The following is a 21086-nucleotide window of genomic DNA, read 5'->3' on the forward strand; positions in this document are numbered from 1 at the left end:
GATCGAAGCCGAAATTCCTTTAAGCGGTATATTCTTTATTGCAGCGCTGGATGCACGGGGGGATCTCTCCACCTATCGTGCATACCCAAAGCAGAAAGCAGTCTTGAATTTATACAATCAATCTATCAATATTCTACCGGCGCCTATACATATTCATTGCCTACCCCCGCCTTCCCTCGCTTCTCATGCTAATTAGCCTTTTGGCACCTTGCGCCTGAGTAGAGCCTCCCAAGAACTGTGGGCAGGGGCCTTTGGGACGTGGGCAGGGGTCTTTGGGAGGAAGACCCCGAGTCTTCCTCACATTGTACTTTTCACCTTTGGTCAGGAATCCGCTGAGTTGGCATGTTTCTTAATCGCAAGAGCTGGCTGTTGCTAATTCTTCCCTTTGTTGTGTCTTTATAATGAATTCCAACGTCCAGTTTTGAGATTTATAGTCCTTACATTTGTTTCTCTGTCCGTCTGCCGCTTCCTTATTGTGAGTTCCGGTGTCTTGTTTCGAGATATACAGTCCTTGTCTGGGGACTGTCCTTGCCTCCCCAATACCTCCTTAATCAATCCCCCTTTTTCTTTTCCCATGCAAATTCTTTTGCATCAGATGCTTTCATTATTTACAGTAACACAACAAAGCAGGCATCTAAACAACATGCACACAAATATTCCTAACACTACTAATGCGATTAGAGCAATGAACACTTGTTTCAACCATTGGAAATCGGGCAACCAGGAGGTTAACTTATTCCATATTTCACTAAAACTAAACTAAATATGAAAGATCATCTTTACTGATCTCATGTAGGATCCTTGTCTGCTTCCATATTTCTTCCAGGTCACTAGAGATCCTTCCACTCTGACTGCTTTCTTGCTTTTCTTTGGCTCCCATAAAAAGTAAAATGTGACAGATCAATAACAAAGCTCAGCTTCTTTGAAAGCATTTGAAAAAAGAATTTTAGATGTAGAGCTTAGGGATATGGTTTAGTGGGGACTGTTAGCGTTAGGTCAGAGGTTGGACTCGATGATCTTGAGGTCTCTTCCAACCTAGAAATTCTGTGATTCTGTGATCTACATACATACAACAACTTGTGTTTATTACTGTACAGACTCCCCCTTGAGTGGCCAATCACAAGTCTAGGGCCATCCGGTTTTGTAATACTACCTGTGATAAACTAGGTCTCTCTTCTTGTTGAGCCTTTATAGCATCCAGAATTTTGTTTTCTAACTTCTCTATAATTGCAGAAATATTAACTGTTGCCTTTTCCAATTCACTCACTCCTAACCATGTGATAAACCATCGCACAAAACTATGAAAAGGGGTGTGTCTCTCTATCAATGGATTGTTAATTTTTCCTCTGATTCTCCGGATATGATTTCTCAAGTAGGCTCGAGGCACTACATCGTGTACTGTCATACTGGGGACTACCGCTCCAAGAGTGCAAGTTCCCTTCCAATTCTCGGGCAAGACCTTATGGGCTGTATCATTGCATAGCCAATACCACCCTTTTCCTTCTGGTACTGGCCAGCTGGTTGAATTTGCCCAACTGCTAGTTGTACTAATATCAATTGTTCAATTACAAGATGTCTGATTCCCCACGTAAGTAGTACCTGTATTTATACAATCCTGTTTTCCCATACCCTTAGGCGGGTTACACCTTTGTACGCATACATAGTAAGATTCCAACGGCACAAAGCTACTAACTTCTAGTTCCAAAACTTCTTCGTATTTTCGACCCCAAGATGCGTTTTCCCACAAATTAGTCCAAGATAAGTTTGCAGGCGAGGGTATCCCGATTAACGATACACCCTTATTCCCATGCTGTGGCAGATGGGTGCATACCCAACAGTTCGTCTTATTGATTACTTGAGATATTGTTTGTATCAGGGACAGGTGTGAGTTCTCATCCCAAGCTGCCCACCCCAAATCCAAGAACCACACCCCTGCAATCATTAGGATCTGGAAAACCATAATTTTGTTGGTCCAATTGGAGTGGTGGTCCATATCCTCGCCGGGGCCTTCTTTACCCTTGAATTGTGGATCCAAACTGCTTGCTCCTTAATCTTAATGGCCGTGTGTGTTGTCAGTAATACCTGGTATGGTCCCGTCCACTTTCCTTCCATTTTTCCTCTAGGGGTTGTCCTGAAAAAGTCTTTTTATTTATATATACACACACACACACACACACACACATATATATATATACACACACACATATACACACACACAATCCCCGAGCTTAAAGGGGTGGATTGGTTGATCCAACCCTCTAGCCTTGGTCCCTAAAACAAATTTATGTACTTTATTTAATTGTTTCTGAAGTTCAGTTATATAAGCATATAAATATTCTGATCCTAACTGTGTTAGGTCCTCTCCACTAAATAGAAATTGATACGGCCTTCCATATAAGATTTTGAAGGGACTCAAATTACCTTTTATTCTAGGTTTAACTCTGATTCCAAGTAATGCTAAAGGGAGGGATCGAGGCCGTGACAAGTTAGCTTCTTGTCCAATTTTAGCTGTTTAATTAAATGGTTACCTGTCTGCGGTCTATAAGAGTATGCAGCTGTCTTCAGAATCTTACTTGTCTGTTGTACTACTTGCACACAAAAATGTGAAACTCTGTCAGAAGACATTGCTACTAGAATCCCAAAGCATGGTATTATTTCGTTTAACAAGACTTTAACCACCTCTCTTGCTTTGTTTGTTCAACAGGGAAAGGCTTTGGGCTTTCCTGAAAACGTGTCAGTCAGAACCAGTAAATAACGATACCCCCCTTTTCTAGGGAGTTCTGAAAAATCAATTTGCCACTGTTGCCCTTAATAATTTACTTTACCAATTATTCCCAATTTTATTCTATTCTCGGTATTGGGGTTATCGTGTAAGCAAATGCTACGTTGTTGAGTTACTTGTTTTATTGTTGTATATAAATTTCGTCCCACTAATGTCTGACTCAGGCTCTTATGCAGTGTGCCAGCTCCCCGGTGTGTTTTATCATGTTCTGTTAAGAACTATGGGCCATGTCAAATTAGAGGGTATTATTATGCGGTTATCGTTTAAATATACTCATCCATCTGATTTCGTTTTACCTTTCAAATCTTCAATTAATTTTAAGTCTTCTTTTGTGTAATTTGGATATAGTTTGGATTTTACTGTCTGGTATCAAAGACAATGCCTTCACCTCGGTTATTTCAGCTGCCTGCTTAGCCTCTGCCAATCGATTTCCAATTTCAAAATCAGTGTTCCCCTTTTGGTGTCCCCGACAATGCATGATAGCTACCTTTTCTGGTTGTTTTACAGCCTCTAACAATTTTAAAATTTCTTCAGCATACTTTATGTGTTTTCACTGAGCAGTCAGCAATCCATGTTCTTTCCAAATTGCTCCATGAGCACGTACCACGCCAAATGCATATTTAGAATCTGTCCAAATATTTATTTTCCTTCCTGCTGCTAGTTCCAGTGCTCATGTAAGAGCAATTATCTCTGCTTTCTGGGCGGACGTCCCAGGGGGTAATGGTTTGGACTCAATTACCTGTTGAGTGGTTGTAACGGCGTACCCTGCCTTATGTTGTCCTTTTTACACAAAGCTGCTTCCATCAGTATATCAAGATTCGTCAGCATCTTCTGAAGGTCCTTCCTTAAGATCAGGTCGACTAGAATACAGTCTCCATTGTTTTTATGCAATCATGGGTTATGAGTTCATCCAGAGTTCTGCTAAGGAAAGAAGCTGGATTTACGATGTTAGTGACCACAATTTCCACATCATCTTGTTCTACTAATATTGCTTGATATTTTAAAAACCTCTGTGGTGAAAGCCAATGGTTTCCTTTTTGTTCCAAAACTGCTGAGACCTTATGGGAGACTAACACTGTCATTCTCTGTCCCATTGTAAACTTCCAAGCTTCTTGTATATTGATAACAGCTGCAACAGCCCAAAGGCATCCGGGCCATCCTTTACTTACTTCATCTAATTGTTTAGAGAAGTAAGCTACTGCTCGTTTATAGGGACCCAATCTTTGTGCTAGTACACCCAAAGCTATCCCTTGTCTCTCATGAGAGAACAACCAAAAGGGTTTTGAGAGATCCGGTAATCCCAAAGCCAGAGCTTGCATCAATTCTCATTTAAAGGCTTTTCGTGCTTCTCCAGTCCAGACTAACTTTGACTGATTACTCTTTATCAATTCATATAGAGGCTTTACCATTAGTCCATAATTATAAATCCAAAGGCGACACCAACCTGTCATTCCTAAAAAGGTTCATAGCTCCTTTACCGTTTGGGGTTCTGGAGTCCAGCAAATGACTTCCTTACGTTCAGTTCCTAGTTCTCGTTGTCCTCCCGAAATTTCAAATCCCAAATAGGTCATGCATTGTTGAACTAGCTGGGCTTTCTGTTGAGAGACTCGATATCCATTTAAACCCAGAAAATTAAGGAGACTTATAGTCCATTGAATACAACTCTCTTTAGTTTCAGTAGCTATTAAGAGATCATCTACATATTGTAACAAAGCCCCTTCAGTGTCCAGAGGCATCCAAGTCTCGAGTTCCTTTGCTAATTGGTTTCCAAAAATGGTGGGGCTATTCTTGAATCCTTGAGGTAGTACTGTCCACATAAGCTGTGTCTTTCTGCCTGAGTCATGGTTTTCCCATTCAAAGGCGAATAGGTTTTGGCCTTCTGTGGCTAAGGCTAGGCAGAAGAAGGCATCTTTTAAATCCAGTACAGTAAACCAAACTTGACTATTCTTTAATTTAGTTAGCAAAGTATAAGGGTTTGCCACTACTGGATGTATATCCTCGGTGATTTTATTTACGGCTCTCAAATCCTGAACTTGCCTATAGCTTTTTCATCTGCCTGTTAAAAAGGCAGATATGGGTGTATTGTATTCCGATTCACATTCAACCAATAATCCATACTGTAGAAATCTATCAATTATTTCTTTAATTCCTTTCCTATCTTCCATCCTCAAAGGATATTGCTTAACCTTAACGGGTTTCTCTCCTGGCTTTAATTTAATAATTATTGGGGTCACATTTTTAGCTCTTCCAGGGACTTTGGTGGCCCAAACTCCTGGATATACTTGATCTGTGATCTCTAAGGGTATTTCACTTTTAGGGTCAGTTTGTATTAGTGACAAGCTCAACACATTCATTAGTTGTTCTTCTCCTATCCTTAATTCCATTTTCCCTTTTTCAAAGACAATTTCTGCTCCTAATTGCTCTAATAAATCTCTACCTAAGAGTGCCCATGAGGAGTTAAGCATATATAGAAATCTGTGTATGCCCCATTGTTTCCCTAACTTGTACTTCAAAGGTTCACAAAAATATGCCTTTTCAGGTTGATCAGTTGCACCTTTTGCCCTAACATAATCATTCCATAAAGGCATTAATACTTGATTTAGAACCGAATACGTTGCCCCCATATCAACAAGAAATTTCACTTCCATTCCGCCCCTAACTTCATTATAACCAGTGGAGGATCTGCTAGGGTAGATTCCCCAGGTCCCCGTTATTCCTGTTGAAATCAGGGGCCGATGATTACCCTAGGAAAAGGCTAGTCAATTTGTCCTACAAAGCTAGGTCCAAATCATTTTTTTGCTTGTTTTGTTTTTCTTCCATTACATTTCAGAGTTGGTCCAAAAATTCCATAGGGGTTTCTTTTGGACCTTGTCGGAAGCATATTCTCAATTCCCAATTCAACCAGATTTTAGTATTTACTTAACTGTTCATAATTTTCAGGATGATTAGGGTCTCAGTAGGGGTCTGTCAGGGGAATGCAGTTGTTCACAATTCCCTGAGCAGTCCCATTGGCAATCTGAGCTCGCACATGAACTCCGGTTTTCTGTTTCCATGACAACTGTCTTGGACCCATCATGATTCCTTTGCCCCAGAGGGCTAACACCCCTGATTTTGAGATCTCAGCCTCGGGCTGAGGCAGAACTATTAACATTCCTACATCCTCTTTCCCTGCTCATTCAACTTCAAACACCTTTAACACTTTCAACAACCCTTTTAACAATTCCTTTATCTTTCTCCAGCCTGTACTTTTCTAATGCCAACATCAAAGGCTCAGTCAGGGGCCAACTTAATTCCGTACCTTTTCCCTCCAAGATGCTGAAACAACATCAGTATCCAACATTTCATCCTGTTCTCCTTCTCAAAAACAACATTGACTATAATATGGTATTATAATTATTAGTTCCATTTAGGGGCCACTTTTCTCCACATTCCAGCTTATAAAGCAGCCACCATTGATAACAATATTTTATCAATGTTTACCTGTTCACGTTTCCAGCAGCAGATCCTCCAATATCCTTCCAATGACTCAAAACACGTCCTAAAGGGCTTTTCTTTAAAATCCCACCACTTTGCTGTTCTCCCATTTTCCCAGTTCACACTTTCAGAATACACTTATCACTTATCATAGAATCATAGAATCATAGAATCATAGAATATCCTGAGTTGGAAGGGACCCTTAAGGATCATCAAGTCCAACTCTTGACACCGCACAGGTCTACCCAAAAGTTCAGACCATGTGCCTAAGTTCACAGTCCAATCTCTTCTTAAATTCAGACAGGCTCGGTGCAGTGACCACTTCCCTGGGGAGCCTGTTCCAGTGTGCAACCATATGCACTTATGAAATGCAGCATGCAGGTATCTTTCTATAGCAACGCCAAGAACCTACTATTATTTCCAAGAATATAGCCAAAATCACAATAACAATAATCAGAGTCAAATTCCATATGCGATGAGTCAGAAAACCAAAATAAGTAACACTATAACAAATGAACCTTATAAGCAAATTTACCAGGTTCCAAATGGCAATTGAATGCCAACAAAATCAAACGTACATGTATACTTAAGGTGGTAGCCACAAAAGTATACACCACTCTGCAGACCTTTTATCTTCTGACTTATGGGCGGTTTCAAATGACCGGTCTACCAAACAAACAAACCAAAACCAAAATAAAGAATACTGTCACTTACAGCAATGGGGTCCTTGTCTGCCTCCACAGCGATCCGTTGAGTCAAGGAGTCCCTCCGAGAAATCCCAGAGGTACCCTAGGGAGTCCCATTCCCAGCAGGTCCTGCAGTCCGGCAGAGTGGGTGTCCCATCTGGGGTGCCAGATTGATTCAAAGAACAATGCCAAAATTTCAAAGTGACAAGGTATCTTTTATTATCAGCACTGGATGCATGGGGGATCCTTCCGCCTAATGTGCATGTTCAAAGTGACAAACTATCTTGTATTTATACAGCAAAACAATAACCGTAGGTCTTCCTCATGGTGTACTTTTCACCTTTTGCTAAAGAATGCCGAGTTGGCTGAATTGGTTGTTTTTCCAAGCCGCAGGAATGCCAAGTTGGCTCAAGTTAGCTCAAGTTTCAGCATAACTGAAGGTCAACAGATAACAAGATGTTATATATTTTGTTCTCATTACATTTTTAGCTACAATCACAGAATCACAGAATTTCTAGGTTGGAAGAGACCTCAAGATCATCGAGTCCAACCTCTGACCTAACACTAACAAGTCCGCCACTAAACCATATCACTAAGCTCTACATCTAAACATCTTTTAAAGACCTCCAGGGACGGTGACTCCACCACTTCCCTGGGCAGCCTGTTCCAATGCCTAACAACCCTTTTGGTGAAGAAGTTCTTCCTAACATCCAACCTAAAACTTTCTGGGCACAACTTAAGTCCATTCCCCCTCGTCCTGTCACCAGGCACGTGGGAGAACAGACCAACCCCCACCTCGCTACAGCCTCCTTTTAAGGTACCTGTAGAGAGCGATAAGGTCACCCCTGACCCTCCTTTTCTCCAGGCTGAACAAGCCCAGCTCCCTCAGCCGCTCCTCGTAAGACTTGTTCTCCAGACCCCTCACCAGCTTTGTCAGCCTTCTCTGGACTCGCTCGAGCACCTCAATGTCCTTCTTGTAGCGAGGGGCCCAAAACTGAACACAGTACTCGAGGTGCAGCCTCACCAGAGCTGAGTACAGGGGAACAATCACTTCCCTAGACCTGCTGGCCACACACTGTCAACCATCACTCCCAGGTCCTTCTCCACCAGGCAGCTTTCCAACCACTCCTCTCCCAGCCTGTAGCTCTGCTTGGGGTTATTGCGCCCCAGGTGCAGGACCCGGCACTTGGCCTTGTTGAACTTCATACAGTTGACCTCAGCCCATCGGTCCAGCCTATCCAGATCCTCCTGCAGAGCTTTCCTACCCTTGAGCAGATCAACACACGCACCTAACTTGGTGTCATCTGTGAACTTACTGAGGGTGCACTCAATGCCCTCATCCAGATCATTGATGAAGATATTAAAGAGGACCGGCCCCAGCACCGAGCCCTGGGGAACGCCACTAGTGACCAGCCTCCAACTGGATTTGACTCCATTCACCACAACTCTTTGGGCCCGGCTATCCAGCCAGTTTCTAACCCAATGAAGTGTATGCCAGTCCAAGCCAAGAGCAGCCAGTTTCTTGAGGAGAATGCTGTGGGAAACTGTGTCAAAAGCCTTGCTGAAGTCAAGGTAGACCACATCCGCAGCCTTTCCCTCATCCACCAAGCACGTCACTTTGTCATAGAAGGAGATCAGGTTCATCAAGCAGGACCTGCCTTTCATAAACCCATGCTGACTGGGCCTGATCACCTGCTTGCCCTGAAAGATTTATTCTATCCTAAAATGAGTTTATACAATGTCACCATAAACTCCTCCCAACTGTGCTTGCACAGTGCCTTCTGGTGGTGGTCGTTGGGGAGTCATGGGGATGAAGTCCGATAACTCCCCTTCATCACCACTAGCTGACCCCCTGCCTTGTACAGACTCAGCTGCTCCTTGGCTCTTGTCCAATCCACAAGGTTGGTCTCAAGTGGTTTTTGAGACAGGTTCCCCATTCTGTCTGGAATCATCCTCTGTGAGGGGCCCCGAGACTCCTTGTTTCAGTTAATTTGCACAGTGGTAAGCAAAGACACTTAGCAGTATCTATTTTAACGTGATTAAGCGAGCCCCCATTCTTCCATTCCTGGCTTTAATAATTACAATTGTTTTATTCAGAAATCATTAATGTGATTAAACAAGCCCCCATTCTATCCCTAGCTTCACTGTCATGACTAGAGGCTCTGTGGTTTTTGTTTTTACTGATTTTGCATTGCTCATCCTGTTTTTCTTACCTATCCTCCTTATTTTAGGACAGCAGGACCTTCCCCTTATCTTCTTAATATATTCCCTGCTGCTATTGAGATGGGAAAGATGCTAAAACTTATCCGAATTAGTATTTAGCTACATATATGGTAAAATATCCCAGTTATCGGGGATGTAAATGAGAACCTAAAAATATCATAATTATCCGGGATGTAGATGAGAACCTTACGAGAAGCACATGTAAAAAGCAGATATCACTCAAGGCCAACAGATAAGGGAAGAACAAACATCTCGTTAGGGAAGGATGAACAACTTGTTGGCAGAAAACAAGGCAAAGATAAGCAAAAAAGGCATAAATACCTACCAACAGAAGGTCAAAGTCCACAAAGGTAAAAAGTTGAACCTCCTCTTCCTCATTGCCTTCATCCTGAAAGACCCCTGCCCACGACCACCAGACTACATTGCACAGGCGCAACTGGGAGGAGATAAGGGAGGAGTATGGAAATGAGTATTTGGAAGAGGTCCACCTGTTCAGGGAAATTAATGAATATGCATTAGAGCTCATGTAAAATGGAATAGTATTCATGTATAACACTGTGAGAGATGACTGAGAAGGTGCACATTTTTTGAGGGAAGCTATTCCCCAGGCTGGTGCGCACTTTTGGAGGGAAGCTATTCCCAGTGCACCACAATAGGGGCCAGCAACCCCCTCCAGCCCCCCCCGCCCCCGACATCTCTGTCGGCCAGCGACCCCCCACCCTCGACATCTCCATCGAAGCAAGCCAAAGAAAACCTTCAGAACCATGCTGCCCCCGCCGCGCCCCGGGCCGCCCCGGCCACTGGAGGCGGCCGCTTCCCCAGCGCAAAGGGGCGGCATGCGCTGGCGGGAGCGCGAGGGGGCAGAGAGCCGTTCCGCCCCGTGCAAGGGGCAGCGAGGCGGGAAGCGAGCGCACGCGCTGCGCTGGGCCGGGCCGGGCCGCGCCGAGCCCCCCGCGGAGCCGGGAAGCCTGCGGCGGCCGGGCGGCGGCTGCTCAGGGGCCGCTGCCCCGTCCCGCGCCGCGGAAGCGCCGCGCGAACCCCCGCCCAACACCCGCCTGCCAGCTCTGTCTTTGCACAGCCACAGCAGCCTCCCGAGGGAGGTGCACCGTTCCCGGAGGTACTGCAATACCGGGACGATGCGCGGAGCGGAGGGAGCAAGCTCCGGATCCAACTCCCGAGCCCAAAAATCCGTTTAATATAAAGTCCTCTCATCGAGGACGTATCAGATATTAAACTGATAAGAACAGATACTACACTTGATCTTAGCCAAAAGGCCGAGAAGCGATGCCGACCGCCGCCTCCCCCGCGACACCCGCTCCCGCGCCCACCACCCCGACCTCACGGCCACCGCTCCACCGCCCGCCCCCGCCCTCCCGGGCCTCAACCCGCCGCCCTCGCCCGCCCTCGCCGACGCTCCGCTCGCGGCCGCGACCCCCAAGCGCCCCGCCGCCGCGTCGCCGGGGCCTCCCAGCGGCCCGTTCGGGCCCCCAAGCGCCCGATTAGCCGGGCCCCGCGACCGATTTGCATGCCCCGCCCCGCGCACCGCCTCTCCCTCCCCGCGCCGCGCCTCGCCTCGCCTCGCCGGCCGCGGGCCCCGCCCACGAAGCCTCTGCGCCCGGCCTTCGCTCCGCGCTCATTGGCGCAGCTCCGCCTCTCCTCGCAGTCGCCCCGCCCCTTACCTTCGCCCGCCCTCCCGCCCCCTCCCCTCCGGCGGGATTTGCATGCCCCGCCCATCTCCCCGGAGCCGCGCCGCTAGCTGCCGCCTCATTGGCCGGGGCCCCAGGCCGCCCGCCCCGGCGGCACCGAGCAGCGCCGCGGGAGCTGCGCGCGGCCGGCCGGCCGGCCGGGGAAGCTGTGGCCGGGAGGGCCCGGCCGGCCGGGCGCGGCACGACGCTGCCGCCGGCGGGGGTCCTCCGCCCTGCCGTTCAGCGCCTGCGGACGCCTCCGGAGCGAGGCACGGGGCCGCGGGGCTCGGCCCGGCGACCGGGGGACCGGCGGAGCGGAGCGGAGCGGAGCCGCCGCACGAGGAGGGGCCGCGAGCTCTGGGCGCGCTCGAGCCGGAGAGGAGACGCTGTGTGTGCCCCGGGAGCCGGGAGGAGACGCGAGCGGGACAGCGACCCGAGCTGGCCACAAAGGGCTGTCCGGAACGCACGCCATCACGCGGAGCACCGGCCGGGAAGGATGGCCGGGGGGCGGCTGCTGCTCAGGAAGCGGCTGGGCCGTCGGACACGCGTGTGGTGAGCAACTGCAGCGTGCATCAGGAGTTCGGTGCCTGCGTGCACGTTGTTGTCATTACTTTCTCTTAATTTTCTGTCCTATTGAACTGTCTTTATCTCAGCCGGCACGCGTTACCCACCCCACCCCACCCCCGATTCTCCCCCCTTTCCCGGAGGGGTGAGATTGAGGCAGCGAGGAAACGGCTGCGTGGCGCTGAGCTGTGCTGAAGCTCGGCAGCTGCAGGGGCTCCCCCTGCCCCGGCATCGCGGCCAGGCCCTGTCGCCTTCCCCTCCTCCCCCCCCACCCCCCCGCTACAGAACCTGCTCCCGTGAAGCTGGCGAGCGCCGTGTGCTTGGGGTGCTGGAAGCAGCCACTGCACGGCTGGAGACGTAGCTTTCCACCCGGAACACCGTCCTGGGCTTCGAAAGGCAAGTCTTGTGAGGGGAGGAAAAAAAGAAAGAATATAATAATTATAAATCAATAAAGAAATAACTTGCTCGGACGGGGTCTTCTGCAAAGCTGTTTTATTCACGATTGCAGCGGCGGGGGTCCTGCAAGCGGGAGCAACCAGCAAAAGTATATCATAACCTTATATTATAACCCTCTTACCCAAGGCTTGATTCCTCCCGTTTCCTCCCTGGCTGAGTGCAACAGGTTCACGAGCTACTCAACGCTTGTCACTGTACCGCACAGGTCCAGTTTTACTTGACCAACCGTTAATTTCTCCTTCCGCCCCATCTTCTCTTGTGACCACAGGGCCCACGATCTTTTGCTTTCAGTCATTTTGCACTGCTCGCCCTGCTTTTCTTACCCGTCCTCCGTATTTTGGGACAGTGGGAACCTTCCCCTTATCTGCTTAGCGTACTCTCCACTGCTGGGCTGCTGTCGTGCCTGCACAAGCACTTCTGGATATGCAAGCCTAGTGGAATTTTCCACTGCAAAAACACATTCTACTGCAAAGACGCAACGTTTTCTCACAGTCCCATGTCAACCCGGCACGCCAGAAATAATTGAATCAGGCAATGGGATTCATTTCCACAATGACCTCATAAACACCTGGACCAAAGAGCATGGCATTGAATGGGTATACCACATCCCTTCTCCTGCACCAGCGTCCAGGGAAAACAAACAAACAAACAAACAAACAAACAACAACAGACTGACAAAGAGTACGCTGAAAGCAATGGGTGCTGAGACATTCAACCGTTGGGGTGCTGTACTGGGTGTGGCTGGGACGGAGATAACTTTCCCCGCGGCAGCCCACACGGTGCTGTGCTCTGCACTTGTAGCTAGAACGGCACTGGTATCGCACCAGAGTTGTGTCTACTGCTGAGCAATACTGGCACAGGGTCAGGATTCCCTCAACCCCCGCCCCGAGCCAGCAGGCCTGGGGGTGGGCGAGAGGGGAGGAAGGAACATCAGCAGGGCAGCCGACGTAAAGCAACCGAAGGGCTATTCCATACATACCGTATGGCGTCACACTCAGCAATAAAAGTGGAAGAAGAGGGGAGGGGTGGGCTCTCGTGGGGAGAACATCTGTCCTCCCGAACAACGGCTATGAGCATTGAGGCCCTGCTTCAAGGACGTGCTCAAGCATCGCTCACTGGGGGGAAGTAGAGAGTAATTTCTTTCCTCTGCACTTCCACACAGCCTTTACTTCTGTTTTCCTTTTTTTTTTTTTCCCCCCTTTCCCTTTAGGGGAATTATTTAATAACAGTTTTCCCTTGATATTTTTTTTTTCCTTTACTTAAATTATCCTTATCTCAACCCGCGAGTTGTTCCTTTCCTTTTCTTCTTCCCCTCCTCTTCTGAGGAAGGGGAGTGAGAGAGCTGTTGCGGTGGAGTTCGTCAGCTGCCTAGAAAGGTAAAGCCACCACAGATCACAGAATTGTAGGGCTTGGAAGGGACCTCGAAATATCATCGGGTCCAACCCCCCTGCCAAAGCAGGTTCCTTAGAGCAGGCTGCCCAGGTAGGATGCACATGTAGCAACAGCCACCTGGTTAGTCTGCCAATCGAGCTAGCCCTGCCCAATGAAAACTCCTACACACGGAGAAAGGGATAAAGTTCTTGCAGTGCATATTAAAAAAAAAAAAAAAAAAAAAAAAGCCATGCTGGTGAAGACGGTCTGACTTACGCCTGCCTCAGGCAAAGGCAAAGCCGTCCATGGGGCTGCTTTTGCTCAAGGACGTGGGTGCGCTTGGCAGCTGATGCAGAAGTATGGGGCAGTGTGAAAACCCTCAAGAGCATCTGGGGTGAGAACAGGCAGTCCTTTGGGTCGTACAATGTTAGTTGCTGTATAATGCTGCATGTCGTCTGCAGTTGCCGTGTGTCGACTCAAGGGCGTTACAGGAAGAGTCGCTCAGATTCATGAGGAATGACAGCACGTGCACAGACGTGCGGGGCTTTCCTCGCATACGGGGCTCGCTGTGCCTGCGCGCGCCCAGCCGCCCACCCCAGCTTTCGGCGAGTCCTCCCCCACCCAGCCTCAGCACACAGGCAGCCCTGCTGCCCAGGACTTCCACGATCCCAGGAACTCCTGCTTGCACGCACCTTCTTCCTTGCCACGGTCCCAGCAACGCTCAGTAAGCTCACCGTGCTCCGAGGTTTCTCTAAAGACCTTTCCGGACCCAGCTTGGCTGCCCCAAGCAGCAGAGGGGCCGCAAGGCAGACAAACTGCAACTACAGCCCCCTCATCGCCTTCCTCCTCCACCAGCCCCGCAGCTGCCACCCCCGCCCAGGTGCAGCCCTTTTATGAGGAGGGGCTGCCCAGATCACTACCCACCCTCATTAGCCGCACCTGGGGCTCCAGTGACTGGGGGTCCAGCGACAGGTTTTCACTCTCTTTTCCTAATCTTCTTCCCAAATGTCCCAGTTCTCTGGGATTCAACTCTTCTGTCCACGTACAAACGTTACTATTTCAGATGATTGATGAGCCCCGTTCCAATGAGAAATCCACAGGACTTCGGGAGGACACCTGAAGCACTCAGCCCTCCGTCTTCTAGACAAACAATACCACCTTTTCCACAAAATTTACATTTCAGCAGGACCGAAATTCAAGCCGAGTGCCAGTTTTTCTCATGCACTTTGTTAGCAAGCTCACACAAAACAAGGAATCACTCCTACGGATCCATCGATATGGGGGTTTGAAAAGGTATTGAGGCCTAAATAAATTCGCTCTCCCCCTTCTAACCAAATTCCCAAGGGCTCAAGCCCAAACCACCGCAGACGCGACTCCCTCCGTTCTGCCTCTTTGATAATCGGTCAGCCCCTCTCCCCCGATACCCGGGAAACCGACCGAACACCACAGCGAATATATCCAAACTTCTAAACTGTCACTTAGATAATGCCGCCACCTTCCTCCTTGTCACGCTCCAAACATTTAAGAACAAAAATGGGATTACGAGATGCACCGCCGGGCGCATAGATTGGGCACCACCAGTCAACCCTTGGATAAAACAGCACTTCCTTTCGGTCTGTCGTGCGCTTCGTTCGTCCCCGGCCGCTCCCCTCGCGGAGGATACGGGACCGCGGATCGGAACGCCGCACTCGCTTCGCGGCGATGCTGCGTCTCGCTCACCCAGCACAATCACGCCGTCACGCAAAGAGGCCCCCTGCGCTCCTCGCTCATGCCACAAGAATATATCACTTAAAACAACCACCAAACGTGTTCGTAAGTCACTTCACAACAGCACTTTGTCTCAAACACACACACTGACGCCAATGCTTTCGACATGACATACCCAGACATCTACAAAGAAGACACGCAGTTATTACCACTCCACTTAACATCCCTCCAGCAGCTGCTACTATTACCCAGGTAACCTTGTCACAATTGTGAGAGGCCCGCTTCCCCTTCTCCTGCTTCTTATGCGGTCTTTAGCAGGTCCGTCCTGGCTCCCAACACTGGGACGCAGCGGTAACCTCGCATTTGCTCCATCTACTCCCAAGATCTCTAGCGGCCGCTCTAGCGGCCAGCAACCCCCCCCCCTCCCCGACATCTCCATCGGTCAGCCTGTAGCGTACCCTCCTCCCACACGGGGACTCTGCTGCACGCCAGACGTCTCTGCGCGACTTACCAGCCGCCCCGGCCACCCGCACGACTTACAGGCCCTTCCTGTACCCTAAAACTTACCGTTTGTCCGCGGCCTCAGGAGGTCTTTGTCTGCTCCCGCGGTGAGCGGCTCAGAGCGGAGGCTCCCCCGAGGAAAATGCTCGGGGTGCACCTAGGGGCGTCCGCTCCGCAGCCGATCCCGCAGCCGAGCGGAACGTCTCTCCCGGCCGGCTCGCCAAACTGCCTTGCGGCAAACAGAGTCCACAGTCAGTAAGACTGCAAAAGTAGGTCTGTTTATTCAGCGCTGGGCAGCACGGGGGGATGGTCCCGCCAAAGTCGTGTGCAGCGCACGCGGCAATTTGCCGCGGTTATACGCAGCCAGCAAAGAGATACATTTGCACGAAGTTTCACAGCGCGCCTATACGTATTCACAACCCGTCCCCGCCTCACGGTAAAAGTAGTTCAAGAAGTCATTTCCACAGGCACCCCCCACCCGCGCTTGCGCAGTGTCTCCCGGTGGCGGTCGTCGGGGGTCATGGGGACGAAGGTTGGTGGCTCTTCCTCGTCCCCGCTAGTTGACCTCTTGTCTTTGCGCAGAGTCGGTTGCTCCTTGGCTCCTGCCCATCCGCAGGACCGGTTTCTGCCAGTTTCTTAAGGCAGGCTCCCACTCTTATTAATAAGAGACTGACCTCGGTAAGGGGCCCAAGGCTTCTGGCTTTAGTTATTTTGCACAACGCAGCGTAGTTGGCAGAGACACCAGGTAGCATCCTAGTGGCATGCTATGCTGTCAGCGCTCTCTCTCTACCTGATGCGATTCTCCTAAGTGCCTCTGTCGCCAGCGCCAGCTGCAAGCCAAAGAAAACCTTCAGAACCATGCTGCCCCCGCCGCGCCCCGGGCCGCCCCGGCCACTGGAGGCGGCCGCTTCCCCAGCGCAAAGGGGCGGCATGCGCTGGCGGGAGCGCGAGGGGGCAGAGAGCCGTTCCGCCCCGTGCAAGGGGCAGCGAGGCGGGAAGCGAGCGCACGCGCTGCGCTGGGCCGGGCCGGGCCGCGCCGAGCCCCCCGCGGAGCCGGGAAGCCTGCGGCGGCCGGGCGGCGGCTGCTCAGGGGCCGCTGCCCCGTCCCGCGCCGCGGAAGCGCCGCGCGAACCCCCGCCCAACACCCGCCTGCCAGCTCTGTCTTTGCACAGCCACAGCAACCTCCCGAGGGAGGTGCACCGTTCCCGGAGGTACTGCAATACCGGGACGATGCGCGGAGCGGAGGGAGCAAGCTCCGGATCCAACTCCCGAGCCCAAAAATCCGTTTAATATAAAGTCCTCTCATCGAGGACGTATCAGATATTAAACTGATAAGAACAGATACTACACTTGATCTTAGCCAAAAGGCCGAGAAGCGATGCCGACCCCCCCCTCCCCCGCGACACCCGCTCCCGCGCCCACCACCCCGACCTCACGGCCACCGCTCCACCGCCCGCCCCCGCCCTCCCGGGCCTCAACCCGCCGCCCTCGCCCGCCCTCGCCGACGCTCCGCTCGCGGCCGCGACCCCCAAGCGCCCCGCCGCCGCGTCGCCGGGGCCTCCCAGCGGCCCGTTCGGGCCCCCAAGCGCCCGATTAGCCGGGCCCCGCGACCGATTTGCATGCCCCGCCCCGCGCACCGCCTCTCCCTCCCCGCGCCGCGCCTCGCCTCGCCTCGCCGGCCGCGGGCCCCGCCCACGAAGCCTCTGCGCCCGGCCTTCGCTCCGCGCTCATTGGCGCAGCTCCGCCTCTCCTCGCAGTCGCCCCGCCCCTTACCTTCGCCCGCCCTCCCGCCCCCTCCCCTCCGGCGGGATTTGCATGCCCCGCCCATCTCCCCGGAGCCGCGCCGCTAGCTGCCGCCTCATTGGCCGGGGCCCCAGGCCGCCCGCCCCGGCGGCACCGAGCAGCGCCGCGGGAGCTGCGCGCGGCCGGCCGGCCGGCCGGGGAAGCTGTGGCCGGGAGGGCCCGGCCGGCCGGGCGCGGCACGACGCTGCCGCCGGCGGGGGTCCTCCGCCCTGCCGTTCAGCGCCTGCGGACGCCTCCGGAGCGAGGCACGGGGCCGCGGGGCTCGGCCCGGCGACCGGGGGACCGGCGGAGCGGAGCGGAGCCGCCGCACGAGGAGGGGCCGCGAGCTCTGGGCGCGCTCGAGCCGGAGAGGAGACGCTGTGTGTGCCCCGGGAGCCGGGAGGAGACGCGAGCGGGACAGCGACCCGAGCTGGCCACAAAGGGCTGTCCGGAACGCACGCCATCACGCGGAGCACCGGCCGGGAAGGATGGCCGGGGGGCGGCTGCTGCTCAGGAAGCGGCTGGGCCGTCGGACACGCGTGTGGTGAGCAACTGCAGCGTGCATCAGGAGTTCGGTGCCTGCGTGCACGTTGTTGTCATTACTTTCTCTTAATTTTCTGTCCTATTGAACTGTCTTTATCTCAGCCGGCACGCGTTACCCACCCCACCCCACCCCCGATTCTCCCCCCTTTCCCGGAGGGGTGAGATTGAGGCAGCGAGGAAACGGCTGCGTGGCGCTGAGCTGTGCTGAAGCTCGGCAGCTGCAGGGGCTCCCCCTGCCCCGGCATCGCGGCCAGGCCCTGTCGCCTTCCCCTCCTCCCCCCCCACCCCCCCGCTACAGAACCTGCTCCCGTGAAGCTGGCGAGCGCCGTGTGCTTGGGGTGCTGGAAGCAGCCACTGCACGGCTGGAAACGTAGCTTTCCACCCGGAACACCGTCCTGGGCTTTGAAAGGCAAGTCTTGTGAGGGGAGGAAAAAAAGAAAGAATATAATAATTATAAATCAATAAAGAAAGAAATAACTTGCTCGGACGGGGTCTTCTGCAAAGCTGTTTTATTCACGATTGCAGCGGCGGGGGTCCTGCAAGCGGGAGCAACCAGCAAAAGTATATCATAACCTTATATTATAACCCTCTTACCCAAGGCTTGATTCCTCCCGTTTCCTCCCTGGCTGAGTGCAACAGGTTCACGAGCTACTCAACGCTTGTCACTGTACCGCACAGGTCCAGTTTTACTTGACCAACCGTTAATTTCTCCTTCCGCCCCATCTTCTCTTGTGACCACAGGGCCCACGATCTTTTGCTTTCAGTCATTTTGCACTGCTCGCCCTGCTTTTCTTACCCGTCCTCCGTATTTTGGGACAGTGGGAACCTTCCCCTTATCTGCTTAGCGTACTCTCCACTGCTGGGCTGCTGTCGTGCCTGCACAAGCACTTCTGGATATGCAAGCCTAGTGGAATTTTCCACTGCAAAAACACATTCTACTGCAAAGACGCAACGTTTTCTCACAGTCCCATGTCAACCCGGCACGCCAGAAATAATTGAATCAGGCAATGGGATTCATTTCCACAATGACCTCATAAACACCTGGACCAAAGAGCATGGCATTGAATGGGTATACCACATCCCTTCTCCTGCACCAGCGTCCAGGGAAAACAAACAAACAAACAAACAACAACAGACTGACAAAGAGTACGCTGAAAGCAATGGGTGCTGAGACATTCAACCGTTGGGGTGCTGTACTGGGTGTGGCTGGGACGGAGATAACTTTCCCCGCGGCAGCCCACACGGTGCTGTGCTCTGCACTTGTAGCTAGAACGGCACTGGTATCGCACCAGAGTTGTGTCTACTGCTGAGCAATACTGGCACAGGGTCAGGATTCCCTCAACCCCCGCCCCGAGCCAGCAGGCCTGGGGGTGGGCGAGAGGGGAGGAAGGAACATCAGCAGGGCAGCCGACGTAAAGCAACCGAAGGGCTATTCCATACATACCGTATGGCGTCACACTCAGCAATAAAAGTGGAAGAAGAGGGGAGGGGTGGGCTCTCGTGGGGAGAACATCTGTCCTCCCGAACAACGGCTATGAGCATTGAGGCCCTGCTTCAAGGACGTGCTCAAGCATCGCTCACTGGGGGGAAGTAGAGAGTAATTTCTTTCCTCTGCACTTCCACACAGCCTTTACTTCTGTTTTCCTTTTTTTTTTTTTTTTTTCCCCCCTTTCCCTTTAGGGGAATTATTTAATAACAGTTTTCCCTTGATATTTTTTTTTTCCTTTACTTAAATTATCCTTATCTCAACCCGCGAGTTGTTCCTTTCCTTTTCTTCTTCCCCTCCTCTTCTGAGGAAGGGGAGTGAGAGAGCTGTTGCGGTGGAGTTCGTCAGCTGCCTAGAAAGGTAAAGCCACCACAGATCACAGAATTGTAGGGCTTGGAAGGGACCTCGAAATATCATCGGGTCCAACCCCCCTGCCAAAGCAGGTTCCTTAGAGCAGGCTGCCCAGGTAGGATGCACATGTAGCAACAGCCACCTGGTTAGTCTGCCAATCGAGCTAGCCCTGCCCAATGAAAACTCCTACACACGGAGAAAGGGATAAAGTTCTTGCAGTGCATATTAAAAAAAAAAAAAAAAAAAAAAAAGCCATGCTGGTGAAGACGGTCTGACTTACGCCTGCCTCAGGCAAAGGCAAAGCCGTCCATGGGGCTGCTTTTGCTCAAGGACGTGGGTGCGCTTGGCAGCTGATGCAGAAGTATGGGGCAGTGTGAAAACCCTCAAGAGCATCTGGGGTGAGAACAGGCAGTCCTTTGGGTCGTACAATGTTAGTTGCTGTATAATGCTGCATGTCGTCTGCAGTTGCCGTGTGTCGACTCAAGGGCGTTACAGGAAGAGTCGCTCAGATTCATGAAGAATGACAGCACGTGCACAGACGTGCGGGGCTTTCCTCGCATACGGGGCTCGCTGTGCCTGCGCGCGCCCAGCCGCCCACCCCAGCTTTCGGCGAGTCCTCCCCCACCCAGCCTCAGCACACAGGCAGCCCTGCTGCCCAGGACTTCCACGATCCCAGGAACTCCTGCTTGCACGCACCTTCTTCCTTGCCACGGTCCCAGCAACGCTCAGTAAGCTCACCGTGCTCCGAGGTTTCTCTAAAGACCTTTCCGGACCCAGCTTGGCTGCCCCAAGCAGCAGAGGGGCCGCAAGGCAGACAAACTGCAACTACAGCCCCCTCATCGCCTTCCTCCTCCACCAGCCCCGCAGCTGCCACCCCCGCCCAGGTGCAGCCCTTTTATGAGGAGGGGCTGCCCAGATCACTACCCACCCTCATTAGCCGCACCTGGGGCTCCAGTGACTGGGGGTCCAGCGACAGGTTTTCACTCTCTTTTCCTAATCTTCTTCCCAAATGTCCCAGTTCTCTGGGATTCAACTCTTCTGTCCACGTACAAACGTTACTATTTCAGATGATTGATGAGCCCCGTTCCAATGAGAAATCCACAGGACTTCGGGAGGACACCTGAAGCACTCAGCCCTCCGTCTTCTAGACAAACAATACCACCTTTTCCACAAAATTTACATTTCAGCAGGACCGAAATTCAAGCCGAGTGCCAGTTTTTCTCATGCACTTTGTTAGCAAGCTCACACAAAACAAGGAATCACTCCTACGGATCCATCGATATGGGGGTTTGAAAAGGTATTGAGGCCTAAATAAATTCGCTCTCCCCCTTCTAACCAAATTCCCAAGGGCTCAAGCCCAAACCACCGCAGACGCGACTCCCTCCGTTCTGCCTCTTTGATAATCGGTCAGCCCCTCTCCCCCGATACCCGGGAAACCGACCGAACACCACAGCGAATATATCCAAACTTCTAAA

General features: G+C 51.7%; 2 long non-coding RNA genes across 6 annotated transcripts in view; both read right to left on the bottom strand.

Annotated features, from left to right (window-relative positions):
* The window catches only part of LOC311432645, a 34063-nt gene extending 17479 nt beyond the window's left edge, over positions 1 to 16584 (bottom strand). The window contains exons 1-4 of one of the 5 annotated variants that reach the window (XR_014690206.1): positions 15516 to 16584; positions 9491 to 9653; positions 3522 to 3703; positions 1088 to 2131 (exon numbers count right to left, since the gene is read on the bottom strand). This is a non-coding gene — a long non-coding RNA (uncharacterized lncRNA). The other 4 variants (XR_014690208.1, XR_014690207.1, XR_014690209.1 and 1 more) reach the window with 4 other exon arrangements.
* Positions 16585 to 18266: 1682 nt separating this feature from the next.
* Positions 18267 to 20432, bottom strand: LOC311432658. Its single transcript, XR_014690226.1, has 2 exons — positions 20308 to 20432; positions 18267 to 19612 (listed from the first exon to the last, which is right to left on the bottom strand). It is a non-coding gene; the product is annotated as an uncharacterized lncRNA (long non-coding RNA).
* Positions 20433 to 21086: the final 654 nt, after the last annotated feature.

Source organism: Aythya ferina (genome assembly GCF_964211825.1).
Source record: "Aythya ferina genome assembly, chromosome: 2".
NCBI classification, from domain to species: domain Eukaryota; kingdom Metazoa; phylum Chordata; class Aves; order Anseriformes; family Anatidae; genus Aythya; species Aythya ferina.